Consider the following 15,954-nt stretch of genomic DNA (forward strand, 5'->3'; position numbering starts at 1 on the left):
AGAGGTCGCAAGAATGAGACTCTTGCATGATACCCCTACACTAGTAGCGCTGCTGACATATAGGGCTCTACAAGAAAATAGATGTATATTCAAAACTATGTGACATGAATATCTTTTTAATTGAAAATTTACTAATTGCACTGCTGCATAGCTTTCCCTAATTAAGAAACATATTGCTTTGCTCCATGGATGTATTATTAATAAATGTTATTGTCAGCAGAAAAAAAGCTATGAGATCTTAAAGTTAGTGTCACAAGCAAACAAATTTTCTAAGTATAAAGTATTACTGCCATATTTAACTACAATGTGGTGCATCCAGTCATCATGTAGGATACATGTCATGTTAAATAGTTTTTAGACTAATACATTTCATATTAGTTTGATAGATAGTATAACATTTTAAATATAATCTCTTAAAATGTTTTAAGACTAATACATTTCAAATTAGTTTGATACCTAATATAAGATTTAAAATGTATTTTTTTATGCGCTAGCCGGGATTTGAACTCAGGTCGCAAGAATGGGAATCTTGCATGATACCCCTACACTACTAACGCTGCTGGTTTGTAATGCTCCACAAGAAAATAGATGTATATTCAAAACTATGTGACATGAATATCTTTGTTATTGAAAATTTACTAATTGCACTGCTGCATAGCTTTCCCTAATTAAGAAAAATATTTCTTTGATCCATGGATGTATTTATTTGTCAAAAAATTTGTGCTAATGAATTTGTTATGCAGATTCAGTTTATTAATAAATGTTATTGTCAGCAGAAAAAAGCTATGAGATCTTAAAGTTAGTGTCACAAGTAAACAAATGTTCTAAGTATAAAGAAAGTATTACTGCCATATTTAACTACAATGTGGTGCATCCAGTCATCTTGTAGGTTATATGTCATGTTAAATTGTTTTTAGACTAATACATTTCTTATTAGTTTGATAGATAGTATAACATTTTAAATATAATCTCTTAAAATGTTTTAAGACTAATACATTTCATATTAGTTTGATACCTAATATAAGATTTAAAATGTGTTTTTTCTGCGCTAGCCGGTACTCGAACACAGGTCGCAAGAATGAGACTCTTGCATGATACCCCTACACTAGTAGTGCTGCTGACATATAGGGCTCTACAAGAAAATAGATGTATATTCAAAACTATGTGACATGAATATCTTTTTAATTGAAAATTTACTAATTGCACTGCTGCATAGCTTTCCCTAATTAAGAAACATATTTCTTTGCTCCATGGATGTATTATTAATAAATGTTATTGTCAGCAGAAAAAAAGCTATGAGATCTTAAAGTTAGTGTCACAAGCAAACAAATTTTCTAAGTATAAAGTATTACTGCCATATTTAACTACAATGTGGTGCATCCAGTCATCATGTAGGATACATGTCATGTTAAATAGTTTATAGACTAATACATTTCATATTAGTTTGATAGATAGTATAACATTTTAAATATAATCTCTTAAAATTTTTAAGACTAATACATTTCATATTAGTTTGATACCTAATATAAGATTTAAAATATATTTTTTTCTGCTCTAGCCGGGACTCAAACGCAGGTCGCAAGAATGGGAATCTTGCATGATACCCCTACACTACTAACGCTGCTGGTTTATAATGCTCCACAAGAAAATAGATGTATATTCAAAACTATGTGACATGAATATCTTTTTAATTGAAAATTTACTAATTGCACTGCTGCATAGCTTTCCCTAATTAAGAAAAATATTTCTTTGCTCCATGGATGTATTATTAATAAATGTTATTGTCAGCAGAAAAAAGCTATGAGATCTTAAAGTTAGTGTCACAAGCAAACAAATTTTCTAAGTATAAAGTATTACTGCCATATTTAACTACAATGTGGTGCATCCAGTCATCATGTAGGATACATGTCATGTTAAAATGTTTTAAGACTAATACATTTCATATTAGTTTGATACCTAATATAAGATTTTAAACGTATTTTTTTCCGCGCTAGCTGGTATTTGAACCCAGGTCGCAAGAATGGGAACCTTGCATGATACCCCTACACTACTAACGCTGCTGGTTTGTAATGCTCTTCAAGAAAATAGATGTATATTCAAAACTATGTGACATGAATATCTTTTTTTATTGAAAATTTACTAATTGCACTGCTGCATAGCTTTCCCTAATTAAGAAAAATATTTATTTGATCCATGGATGTATTTATTTGTCAAAAAAGTTGTGCTAATGAATTTGTTATGCAGATTCAGTTTATTAATAAATGTTATTGTCAGCAGAAAAAAGCTATGAGATCTTAAAGTTAGTGTCACAAGTAAACACATTTTCTAAGTATAAAGAAAGTATTACTACCATATTTAACTACAATGTGGTGCATCCAGTCATCTTGTAGGTCACGTAGGTTATATGTCATGTTAAATTGTTTTTAGACTAATACATTTTATATTAGTTTGATAGATAGTATAACATTTTAAATATAATCTCTTAAAATGTTTTAAGACTAATACATTTCATATTAGTTTGATACCTAATATAAGATTTAAAATGTGTTTTTTCTGCGCTAGCCGGTACTCGAACAAAGGTCACAAGAATGGTACTCTTGCATGATACCCCTACACTAGTAGCGCTGCTGGCTTATAGGGCTCCACAAGAAAATAGATGTATATTCAAAACTATGTGACATGAATATCTTTTTAATTGAAAATTTACTAATTGCACTGCTGCATAGCTTTCCCTAATTAAGAAAAATATTTCTTTGATCCATGGATGTATTTATTTGTCAAAAAAGTTGTGATAATGAATTTGTTATGCAGATTCAGTTTATTAATAAATGTTATTGTCAGCAGAAAAAAGCTATGAGATCTTAAAGTAAGTGTCACAAGTAAACAAATGTTCTAAGTATAAAGAAAGTATTACTGCCATATTTAACTACAATGTGGTGCATCCAGTCATCTTGTAGGTCATGTAGGTTATATGTCATGTTAAATTGTTTTTAGACTAATACATTTCTTATTAGTTTGATAGATAGTATAACATTTTAAATATAATCTCTTAAAATGTTTTAAGACTAATACATTTCATATTAGTTTGATATCTAATATAAGTTTTAAAATGTGTTTTTTCTGCGCTAGCCGGTACTCGAACACAGGTCGCAAGAATGAGACTCTTGCATGATACCCCTACATTAGTAGCGCTGCTGGCTTATAGGGCTCTACAAGAAAATAGATGTATATTCAAAACTGTGTGACATGAATATCTTTTTAATTGAAAATTTACTAATTGCACTGCTGCATAGCTTTCCCTAATTAAGAAAAATATTTCTTTGCTCCATGGATGTATTATTAATAAATGTTATTGTCAGCAGAAAAAAAGCTATGAGATCTTAAAGTTAGTGTCACAAGCAAACAAATTTTCAAAGTATAAAGTATTACTGCCATATTTAACTACAATGTGGTGCATCCAGTCATCATGTAGGATACATGTCATGTTAAATAGTTTTTAGACTAATACATTTCATATTAGTTTGATAGATAGTATAACATTTTAAATATAATCTCTTAAAATGTTTTAAGACTAATACATTTCATATTAGTTTGATACCTAATATAAGATTTAAAATGTATTTTTTTCCGCGCTAGCTGGTATTTGAACCCAGGTCGCAAGAATGGGAATCTTGCATGATACCCCTACACTACTAACGCTGCTGGTTTGTAATGCTCTACAAGAAAATAGATGTATATTCAAAACTATGTGACATGAATATCTTTTTTATTGAAAATTTACTAATTGCACTGCTGCATAGCTTTCCCTAATTAAGAAAAATATTTCTTTGATCCATGGATGTATTTATTTGTCAAAAAATTTGTGCTAATGAATTTGTTATGCAGATTCAGTTTATTAATAAATGTTATTGTCAGCAGAAAAAAGCTATGAGATCTTAAAGTTAGTGTCACAAGTAAACACATTTTCTAAGTATAAAGAAAGTATTACTACCATATTTAACTACAATGTGGTGCATCCAGTCATCTTGTAGGTCACGTAGGTTATATGTCATGTTAAATTGTTTTTAGACTAATACATTTTATATTAGTTTGATAGATAGTATAACATTTTAAATATAATCTCTTAAAATGTTTTAAGACTAATACATTTCATATTAGTTTGATACCTAATATAAGATTTAAAATGTGTTTTTTCTGCACTAGCCGGTACTCGAACACAGATCGCAAGAATGAGACTCTTGCATGATACCCCTACACTAGTAGCGCTGCTGACATATAGGGCTCTACAAGAAAATAGATGTATATTCAAAACTGTGTGACATGAATATCTTTTTAATTGAAAATTTACTAATTGCACTGCTGCATAGCTTTCCCTAATTAAGAAAAATATTTCTTTGCTCCATGGATGTATTATTAATAAATGTTATTGTCAGCAGAAAAAAAGCTATGAGATCTTAAAGTTAGTGTCACAAGTAAACAAATTTTCTAAGTATAAAGTATTACTGCCATATTTAACTACAATGTGGTGCATCCAGTCATCATGTAGGATACATGTCATTTTAAATAGTTTTTAGACTAATACATTTCATATTAGTTTGATAGATAGTATAACATTTTAAATATAATCTCTTAAAATGTTTTAAGACTAATACATTTCAAATTAGTTTGATACCTAATATAAGATTTAAAATGTATTTTTTTATGCGCTAGCCGGGATTTGAACTCAGGTCGCAAGAATGGGAATCTTGCATGATACCCCTACACTACTAACGCTGCTGGTTTGTAATGCTCCACAAGAAAATAGATGTATATTCAAAACTATGTGACATGAATATCTTTGTTATTGAAAATTTACTAATTGCACTGCTGCATAGCTTTCCCTAATTAAGAAAAATATTTCTTTGATCCATGGATGTATTTATTTGTCAAAAAATTTGTGCTAATGAATTTGTTATGCAGATTCAGTTTATTAATAAATGTTATTGTCAGCAGAAAAAAGCTATGAGATCTTAAAGTTAGTGTCACAAGTAAACAAATGTTCTAAGTATAAAGAAAGTATTACTGCCATATTTAACTACAATGTGGTGCATCCAGTCATCTTGTAGGTTATATGTCATGTTAAATTGTTTTTAGACTAATACATTTCTTATTAGTTTGATAGATAGTATAACATTTTAAATATAATCTCTTAAAATGTTTTAAGACTAATACATTTCATATTAGTTTGATACCTAATATAAGATTTAAAATGTGTTTTTTCTGCGCTAGCCGGTACTCGAACACAGGTCGCAAGAATGAGACTCTTGCATGATACCCCTACACTAGTAGTGCTGCTGACATATAGGGCTCTACAAGAAAATAGATGTATATTCAAAACTATGTGACATGAATATCTTTTTAATTGAAAATTTACTAATTGCACTGCTGCATAGCTTTCCCTAATTAAGAAACATATTTCTTTGCTCCATGGATGTATTATTAATAAATGTTATTGTCAGCAGAAAAAAAGCTATGAGATCTTAAAGTTAGTGTCACAAGCAAACAAATTTTCTAAGTATAAAGTATTACTGCCATATTTAACTACAATGTGGTGCATCCAGTCATCATGTAGGATACATGTCATGTTAAATAGTTTATAGACTAATACATTTCATATTAGTTTGATAGATAGTATAACATTTTAAATATAATCTCTTAAAATTTTTAAGACTAATACATTTCATATTAGTTTGATACCTAATATAAGATTTAAAATATATTTTTTTCTGCTCTAGCCGGGACTCAAACGCAGGTCGCAAGAATGGGAATCTTGCATGATACCCCTACACTACTAACGCTGCTGGTTTATAATGCTCCACAAGAAAATAGATGTATATTCAAAACTATGTGACATGAATATCTTTTTAATTGAAAATTTACTAATTGCACTGCTGCATAGCTTTCCCTAATTAAGAAAAATATTTCTTTGCTCCATGGATGTATTTATTTGTCAAAAAAGTTGTGCTAATGAATTTTTTTATGCAGATTCAGTTTATTAATAAATGTTATTGTCAGCAGAAAAAAGCTATGAGATCTTAAAGTTAGTGTCACAAGTAAACAAATGTTCTAAGTATAAAGAAAGTATTACTGCCATATTTAACTACAATGTGGTGCATCCAGTCATCTTGTAGGTCATGTAGGTTATATGTCATGTTAAATTGTTTTTAGACTAATACATTTCTTATTAGTTTGATATATAGTATAACATTTTAAATATAATCTCTTAAAATGTTTTAAGACTAATACATTTCATATTAGTTTGATACCTAATATAAGATTTAAAATGTGTTTTTTCTGCGCTAGCCGGTACTCGAACACAGGTCGCAAGAATGAGACTCTTGCATGATACCCCTACACTAGTAGCGCTGCTGACATATAGGGCTCTACAAGAAAATAGATGTATATTCAAAACTGTGTGACATGAATATCTTTTTAATTGAAAATTTACTAATTGCACTGCTGCATAGCTTTCCCTAATTAAGAAAAATATTTCTTTGCTCCATGGATGTATTATTAATAAATGTTATTGTCAGCAGAAAAAAGCTATGAGATCTTAAAGTTAGTGTCACAAGCAAACAAATTTTCTAAGTATAAAGTATTACTGCCATATTTAACTACAATGTGGTGCATCCAGTCATCATGTAGGATACATGTCATGTTAAAATGTTTTAAGACTAATACATTTCATATTAGTTTGATACCTAATATAAGATTTTAAACGTATTTTTTTCCGCGCTAGCTGGTATTTGAACCCAGGTCGCAAGAATGGGAATCTTGCATGATACCCCTACACTACTAACGCTGCTGGTTTGTAATGCTCTTCAAGAAAATAGATGTATATTCAAAACTATGTGACATGAATATCTTTTTTTATTGAAAATTTACTAATTGCACTGCTGCATAGCTTTCCCTAATTAAGAAAAATATTTATTTGATCCATGGATGTATTTATTTGTCAAAAAAGTTGTGCTAATGAATTTGTTATGCAGATTCAGTTTATTAATAAATGTTATTGTCAGCAGAAAAAAGCTATGAGATCTTAAAGTTAGTGTCACAAGTAAACACATTTTCTAAGTATAAAGAAAGTATTACTACCATATTTAACTACAATGTGGTGCATCCAGTCATCTTGTAGGTCACGTAGGTTATATGTCATGTTAAATTGTTTTTAGACTAATACATTTTATATTAGTTTGATAGATAGTATAACATTTTAAATATAATCTCTTAAAATGTTTTAAGACTAATACATTTCATATTAGTTTGATACCTAATATAAGATTTAAAATGTGTTTTTTCTGCACTAGCCGGTACTCGAACAAAGGTCACAAGAATGGTACTCTTGCATTATACCCCTACACTAGTAGCGCTGCTGGCTTATAGGGCTCCACAAGAAAATAGATGTATATTCAAAACTATGTGACATGAATATCTTTTTAATTGAAAATTTACTAATTGCACTGCTGCATAGCTTTCCCTAATTAAGAAAAATATTTCTTTGATCCATGGATGTATTTATTTGTCAAAAAAGTTGTGCTAATGAATTTGTTATGCAGATTCAGTTTATTAATAAATGTTATTGTCAGCAGAAAAAAGCTATGAGATCTTAAAGTAAGTGTCACAAGTAAACAAATGTTCTAAGTATAAAGAAAGTATTACTGCCATATTTAACTACAATGTGGTGCATCCAGTCATCTTGTAGGTCATGTAGGTTATATGTCATGTTAAATTGTTTTTAGACTAATACATTTCTTATTAGTTTGATAGATAGTATAACATTTTAAATATAATCTCTTAAAATGTTTTAAGACTAATACATTTCATATTAGTTTGATATCTAATATAAGTTTTAAAATGTGTTTTTTCTGCGCTAGCCGGTACTCGAACACAGGTCGCAAGAATGAGACTCTTGCATGATACCCCTACATTAGTAGCGCTGCTGGCTTATAGGGCTCTACAAGAAAATAGATGTATATTCAAAACTGTGTGACATGAATATCTTTTTAATTGAAAATTTACTAATTGCACTGCTGCATAGCTTTCCCTAATTAAGAAAAATATTTCTTTGCTCCATGGATGTATTATTAATAAATGTTATTGTCAGCAGAAAAAAAGCTATGAGATCTTAAAGTTAGTGTCACAAGCAAACAAATTTTCTAAGTATAAAGTATTACTGCCATATTTAACTACAATGTGGTGCATCCAGTCATCATGTAGGATACATGTCATGTTAAATAGTTTTTAGACTAATACATTTCATATTAGTTTGATAGATAGTATAACATTTTAAATATAATCTCTTAAAATGTTTTAAGACTAATACATTTCATATTAGTTTGATACCTAATATAAGATTTAAAATGTATTTTTTTCCGCGCTAGCTGGTATTTGAACCCAGGTCGCAAGAATGGGAATCTTGCATGATACCCCTACACTACTAACGCTGCTGGTTTGTAATGCTCTACAAGAAAATAGATGTATATTCAAAACTATGTGACATGAATATCTTTTTTATTGAAAATTTACTAATTGCACTGCTGCATAGCTTTCCCTAATTAAGAAAAATATTTCTTTGATCCATGGATGTATTTATTTGTCAAAAAATTTGTGCTAATGAATTTGTTATGCAGATTCAGTTTATTAATAAATGTTATTGTCAGCAGAAAAAAGCTATGAGATCTTAAAGTTAGTGTCACAAGTAAACACATTTTCTAAGTATAAAGAAAGTATTACTACCATATTTAACTACAATGTGGTGCATCCAGTCATCTTGTAGGTCACGTAGGTTATATGTCATGTTAAATTGTTTTTAGACTAATACATTTTATATTAGTTTGATAGATAGTATAACATTTTAAATATAATCTCTTAAAATGTTTTAAGACTAATACATTTCATATTAGTTTGATACCTAATATAAGATTTAAAATGTGTTTTTTCTGCACTAGCCGGTACTCGAACACAGATCGCAAGAATGAGACTCTTGCATGATACCCCTACACTAGTAGCGCTGCTGACATATAGGGCTCTACAAGAAAATAGATGTATATTCAAAACTGTGTGACATGAATATCTTTTTAATTGAAAATTTACTAATTGCACTGCTGCATAGCTTTCCCTAATTAAGAAAAATATTTCTTTGCTCCATGGATGTATTATTAATAAATGTTATTGTCAGCAGAAAAAAAGCTATGAGATCTTAAAGTTAGTGTCACAAGTAAACAAATTTTCTAAGTATAAAGTATTACTGCCATATTTAACTACAATGTGGTGCATCCAGTCATCATGTAGGATACATGTCATGTTAAATAGTTTTTAGACTAATACATTTCATATTAGTTTGATAGATAGTATAACATTTTAAATATAATCTCTTAAAATGTTTTAAGACTAATACATTTCATATTAGTTTGATACCTAATATAAGATTTAAAATGTATTTTTTTCCGCGCTAGCTGGTATTTGAACCCAGGTCGCAAGAATGGGAATCTTGCATGATACCCCTACACTACTAACGCTGCTGGTTTGTAATGCTCCACAAGAAAATAGATGTATATTCAAAACTATGTGACATGAATATCTTTTTTATTGAAAATTTACTAATTGCACTGCTGCATAGCTTTCCCTAATTAAGAAAAATATTTCTTTGATCCATGGATGTATTTATTTGTCAAAAAATTTGTGCTAATGAATTTGTTATGCAGATTCAGTTTATTAATAAATGTTATTGTCAGCAGAAAAAAGCTATGAGATCTTAAAGTTAGTGTCACAAGTAAACACATTTTCTAAGTATAAAGAAAGTATTACTACCATATTTAACTACAATGTGGTGCATCCAGTCATCTTGTAGGTTACGTAGGTTATATGTCATGTTAAATTGTTTTTAGACTAATATATTTTATATTAGTTTGATAGATAGTATAACATTTTAAATATAATCTCTTAAAATGTTTTAAGACTAATACATTTCATATTAGTTTGATACCTAATATAAGATTTAAAATGTGTTTTTTTCTGCACTAGCCGGTACTCGAACAAAGGTCACAAGAATGGTACTCTTGCATGATACCCCTACACTAGTAGCGCTGCTGGCTTATAGGGCTCCACAAGAAAATAGATGTATATTCAAAACTATGTGACATGAATATCTTTTTAATTGAAAATTTACTAATTGCACTGCTGCATAGCTTTCCCTAATTAAGAAAAATATTTCTTTTATCCATGGATGTATTTATTTGTCAAAAAAGTTGTGCTAATGAATTTGTTATGCAGATTCAGTTTATTAATAAATGTTATTTTTCAGCAGAAAAAAGCTATGAGATCTTAAAGTTAATGTCACAAGTAAACAAATGTTCTAAGTATAAAGAAAGTATTACTGCCATATTTAACTACAATGTGGTGCATCCAGTCATCTTGTAGGTTACGTAGGTTATATGTCATGTTAAATTGTTTTTAGACTAATACATTTTATATTAGTTTGATAGATAGTATAACATTTTAAATATCATCTCTTAAAATGTTTTAAGACTAATACATTTCATATTAGTTTGATACCTAATATAAGATTTAAAATGTGTTTTTTCTGCGCTAGCCGGTACTCGAACACAGATCGCAAGAATGAGACTCTTGCATGATACCCCTACACTAGTAGCGCTGCTGACATATAGGGCTCTACAAGAAAATAGATGTATATTCTAAACTGTGTGACATGAATATCTTTTTAATTGAAAATTTACTAATTGCACTGCTGCATAGCTTTCCCTAATTAAGAAAAATATTTCTTTGCTCCATGGATGTATTATTAATAAATGTTATTGTCAGCAGAAAAAAAACTATGAGATCTTAAAGTTAGTGTCACAAGCAAACAAATTTTCTAAGTATAAAGTATTACTGCCATATTTAACTACAATGTGGTGCATCCAGTCATCATGTAGGATACATGTCATGTTAAATAGTTTTTAGACTAATACATTTCATATTAGTTTGATAGATAGTATAACATTTTAAATATAATCTCTTAAAATGTTTTAAGACTAATACATTTCATATTAGTTTGATACCTAATATAAGATTTAAAACGTATTTTTTTCTGCGCTAGCTGGTATTTGAACCCAGGTCGCAAGAATCGGAATCTTGCATTATACCCCTACACTACTAACGCTGCTGGTTTGTAATGCTCCACAAGAAAATAGATGTATATTCAAAACTATGTGACATGAATATCTTTTTTATTGAAAATTTACTAATTGCACTGCTGCATAGCTTTCCCTAATTAAGAAAAATATTTCTTTGATCCATGGATGTATTTATTTGTCAAAAAAGTTGTGCTAATGAATTTGTTATGCAGATTCAGTTTATTAATAAATGTTATTGTCAGCAGAAAAAAGCTATGAGATCTTAAAGTTAGTGTCACAAGTAAACAAATGTTCTAAGTATAAAGAAAGTATTACTGCCATATTTAACTACAATGTGGTGCATCCAGTCATCTTGTAGGTCATGTAGGTTATATGTCATGTTAAATTGTTTTTAGACTAATAAATTTCTTATTAGTTTGATAGATAGTATAACATTTTAAATATAATCTCTTAAAATGTTTTAAGACTAATACATTTCATATTAGTTTGATACCTAATATAAGATTTAAAATGTATTTTTTTCCGCGCTAGCTGGTATTTGAACCCAGGTCGCAAGAATGGGAATCTTGCATGATACCCCTACACTACTAACGCTGCTGGTTTGTAATGCTCCATAAGAAAATAGATGTATATTCAAAACTATGTGACATGAATATCTTTTTTATTGAAAATTTACTAATTGCACTGCTGCATAGCTTTCCCTAATTAAGAAAAATATTTCTTTGATCCATGGATGTATTTATTTGTCAAAAAATTTGTGCTAATGAATTTGTTATGCAGATTCAGTTTATTAATAAATGTTATTGTCAGCAGAAAAAAGCTATGAGATCTTAAAGTTAGTGTCACAAGTAAACACATTTTCTAAGTATAAAGAAAGTATTACTACCATATTTAACTACAATGTGGTGCATCCAGTCATCTTGTAGGTTACGTAGGTTATATGTCATGTTAAATTGTTTTTAGACTAATACATTTTATATTAGTTTGATAGATAGTATAACATTTTAAATATAATCTCTTAAAATGTTTTAAGACTAATACATTTCATATTAGTTTGATACCTAATATAAGATTTAAAATGTGTTTTTTCTGCACTAGCCGGTACTCGAACAAAGGTCACAAGAATGGTACTCTTGCATGATACCCCTACACTAGTAGCGCTGCTGGCTTATAGGGCTCCACAAGAAAATAGATGTATATTCAAAACTATGTGACATGAATATCTTTTTAATTGAAAATTTACTAATTGCACTGCTGCATAGCTTTCCCTAATTAAGAAAAATATTTCTTTTATCCATGGATGTATTTATTTGTCAAAAAAGTTGTGCTAATGAATTTGTTATGCAGATTCAGTTTATTAATAAATGTTATTTTTCAGCAGAAAAAAGCTATGAGATCTTAAAGTTAATGTCACAAGTAAACAAATGTTCTAAGTATAAAGAAAGTATTACTGCCATATTTAACTACAATGTGGTGCATCCAGTCATCTTGTAGGTTACGTAGGTTATATGTCATGTTAAATTGTTTTTAGACTAATACATTTTATATTAGTTTGATAGATAGTATAACATTTTAAATATCATCTCTTAAAATGTTTTAAGACTAATACATTTCATATTAGTTTGATACCTAATATAAGATTTAAAATGTGTTTTTTCTGCGCTAGCCGGTACTCGAACACAGATCGCAAGAATGAGACTCTTGCATGATACCCCTACACTAGTAGCGCTGCTGACATATAGGGCTCTACAAGAAAATAGATGTATATTCTAAACTGTGTGACATGAATATCTTTTTAATTGAAAATTTACTAATTGCACTGCTGCATAGCTTTCCCTAATTAAGAAAAATATTTCTTTGCTCCATGGATGTATTATTAATAAATGTTATTGTCAGCAGAAAAAAAACTATGAGATCTTAAAGTTAGTGTCACAAGCAAACAAATTTTCTAAGTATAAAGTATTACTGCCATATTTAACTACAATGTGGTGCATCCAGTCATCATGTAGGATACATGTCATGTTAAATAGTTTTTAGACTAATACATTTCATATTAGTTTGATAGATAGTATAACATTTTAAATATAATCTCTTAAAATGTTTTAAGACTAATACATTTCATATTAGTTTGATACCTAATATAAGATTTAAAACGTATTTTTTTCTGCGCTAGCTGGTATTTGAACCCAGGTCGCAAGAATCGGAATCTTGCATTATACCCCTACACTACTAACGCTGCTGGTTTGTAATGCTCCACAAGAAAATAGATGTATATTCAAAACTATGTGACATGAATATCTTTTTTATTGAAAATTTACTAATTGCACTGCTGCATAGCTTTCCCTAATTAAGAAAAATATTTCTTTGATCCATGGATGTATTTATTTGTCAAAAAAGTTGTGCTAATGAATTTGTTATGCAGATTCAGTTTATTAATAAATGTTATTGTCAGCAGAAAAAAGCTATGAGATCTTAAAGTTAGTGTCACAAGTAAACAAATGTTCTAAGTATAAAGAAAGTATTACTGCCATATTTAACTACAATGTGGTGCATCCAGTCATCTTGTAGGTCATGTAGGTTATATGTCATGTTAAATTGTTTTTAGACTAATAAATTTCTTATTAGTTTGATAGATAGTATAACATTTTAAATATAATCTCTTAAAATGTTTTAAGACTAATACATTTCATATTAGTTTGATACCTAATATAAGATTTAAAATTTATTTTTTTCTGCGCTAGCCGGGATTTGAACCCAGGTCGCAAGAATAGGAATCTTGCATGATACCCCTACATTACTAACGCTGCTGGTTTGTAATGCTCCACAAGAAAATAGATGTATATTCAAAACTATGTGACATGAATATCTTTTTAATTGAAAATTTACTAATTGCACTGCTGCATAGCTTTCCCTAATTAAGAAAAATATTTCTTTGATCCATGGATGTATTTATTTGTCAAAAAAGTTGTGCTAATGAATTTGTTATGCAGATTCAGTTTATTAATAAATGTTATTGTCAGCAGAAAAAAGCTATGAGATCTTAAAGTTAGTGTCACAAGTAAACAAATGTTCTAAGTATAAAGAAAGTATTACTGCCATATTTAACTACAATGTGGTGCATCCAGTCATCTTGTAGGTTATATGTCATGTTAAATTGTTTTTAGACTAATACATTTCTTATTAGTTTGATAGATAGTATAACATTTTAAATATAATCTCTTAAAATGTTTTAAGACTAACACATTTCATATAAGTTTGATACCTAATATAAGATTTAAAATGTGTTTTTTCTGTGCTAGCCGGTACTCGAACACAGGTCGCAAGAATGAGACTCTTGCATGATACCCCTACACTAGTAGCGCTGCTGACATATAGGGCTCTACAAGAAAATAGATGTATATTCAAAACTGTGTGACATGAATATCTTTTTAATTGAAAATTTACTAATTGCACTGCTGCATAGCTTTCCCTAATTAAGAAAAATATTTCTTTGCTCCGTGGATGTATTATTAATAAATGTTATTGTCAGCAGAAAAAAAAGCTATGAGATCTTAAAGTTAGTGTCACAAGCAAACAAATTTTCTAAGTATAAAGTATTACTGCCATATTTAACTACAATGTTTTGCATCCAGTCATCATGTAGGATACATGTCATGTTAAATAGTTTTTAGACTAATACATTTCATATTAGTTTGATAGATAGTATAACATTTTAAATATAATCTTTTAAAATTTTTAAGACTAATACATTTCATATTAGTTTGATACCTAATATAAGATTTAAAATATATTTTTTTCTGCTCTAGCCGGGACTCAAATGCAGGTCGCAAGAATGGGAATCTTGCATGATACCCCTACACTACTAACGCTGCTGGTTTATAATGCTCCACAAGAAAATAGATGTATATTCAAAACTATGTGACATGAATATCTTTTTAATTGAAAATTTACTAATTGCACTGCTGCATAGCTTTCCCTAATTAAGAAAAATATTTCTTTGCTCCATGGATGTATTTATTTGTCAAAAAAGTTGTGCTAATGAATTTTTTTATGCAGATTCAGTTTATTAATAAATGTTATAGTCAGCAGAAAAAAGCTATGAGATCTTAAAGTTAGTGTCACAAGTAAACAAATGTTCTAAGTATAAAGAAAGTATTACTGCCATATTTAACTACAATGTGGTGCATCCAGTCATCTTGTAGGTCATGTAGGTTATATGTCATGTTAAATTGTTTTTAGACTAATACATTTCTTATTAGTTTGATAGATAGTATAACATTTTAAATATAATCTCTTAAAATGTTTTAAGACTAATACATTTCATATTAGTTTGATACCTAATATAAGATTTAAAATGTGTTTTTTCTGCGCTAGCCGGTACTCGAACACAGGTTGCAAGAATGAGACTCTTGCATGATACCTCTACACTAGTATCGCTGCTGACATATAGGGCTCTACAAGAAAATAGATGTATATTCATAACTGTGTGCCATGAATATCTTTAAAATTGAAAATTTACTAACTGCACTGCTGCATAGCTTTCCCTAATTAAGAAAAATATTTCTTTGCTCCATGGATGTATTATTAATAAATGTTATTGTCAGCAGAAAAAAGCTATGAGATCTTAAAGTTAGTGTCACAAGCAAACAAATTTTCTAAGTATAAAGTATTACTGCCATATTTAACTACAATGTGGTGCATCCAGTCATCATGTAGGATACATGTCATGTTAAATAGTTTTTAGACTAATACATTTCATATTAGTTTGATAGATAGTATA

At 29.1% G+C, this 15,954-nt stretch overlaps 8 non-coding genes across 8 annotated transcripts; all 8 read right to left on the reverse strand.

Annotated features, from left to right (window-relative positions):
• Nucleotides 1–486: 486 nt before the first annotated feature.
• TRNAG-CCC (transfer RNA glycine (anticodon CCC)) lies at nucleotides 487–557 on the reverse strand. Its single transcript has one exon. It is a non-coding gene; the product is annotated as a tRNA-Gly (tRNA).
• A 3,071-nt stretch (nucleotides 558–3,628) lies between these two features.
• On the reverse strand, nucleotides 3,629–3,699 carry TRNAG-CCC (transfer RNA glycine (anticodon CCC)). Its single transcript has one exon. It is a non-coding gene; the product is annotated as a tRNA-Gly (tRNA).
• Nucleotides 3,700–4,702: 1,003 nt separating this feature from the next.
• Nucleotides 4,703–4,773, reverse strand: TRNAG-CCC (transfer RNA glycine (anticodon CCC)). The gene has a single exon. It is a non-coding gene; the product is annotated as a tRNA-Gly (tRNA).
• A 1,997-nt stretch (nucleotides 4,774–6,770) lies between these two features.
• TRNAG-CCC (transfer RNA glycine (anticodon CCC)) lies at nucleotides 6,771–6,841 on the reverse strand. Its single transcript has one exon. It is a non-coding gene; the product is annotated as a tRNA-Gly (tRNA).
• Nucleotides 6,842–8,412: 1,571 nt separating this feature from the next.
• TRNAG-CCC (transfer RNA glycine (anticodon CCC)) lies at nucleotides 8,413–8,483 on the reverse strand. The gene has a single exon. It is a non-coding gene; the product is annotated as a tRNA-Gly (tRNA).
• Nucleotides 8,484–9,486: 1,003 nt separating this feature from the next.
• TRNAG-CCC (transfer RNA glycine (anticodon CCC)) lies at nucleotides 9,487–9,557 on the reverse strand. Its single transcript has one exon. It is a non-coding gene; the product is annotated as a tRNA-Gly (tRNA).
• Nucleotides 9,558–11,697: 2,140 nt separating this feature from the next.
• Nucleotides 11,698–11,768, reverse strand: TRNAG-CCC (transfer RNA glycine (anticodon CCC)). The gene has a single exon. It is a non-coding gene; the product is annotated as a tRNA-Gly (tRNA).
• A 2,139-nt stretch (nucleotides 11,769–13,907) lies between these two features.
• Nucleotides 13,908–13,978, reverse strand: TRNAR-CCU (transfer RNA arginine (anticodon CCU)). Its single transcript has one exon. It is a non-coding gene; the product is annotated as a tRNA-Arg (tRNA).
• Nucleotides 13,979–15,954: the final 1,976 nt, after the last annotated feature.

This window comes from Pseudophryne corroboree, chromosome 3 (assembly GCF_028390025.1).
Source record: "Pseudophryne corroboree isolate aPseCor3 chromosome 3, aPseCor3.hap2, whole genome shotgun sequence".
Lineage (NCBI taxonomy): Eukaryota > Metazoa > Chordata > Amphibia > Anura > Myobatrachidae > Pseudophryne > Pseudophryne corroboree.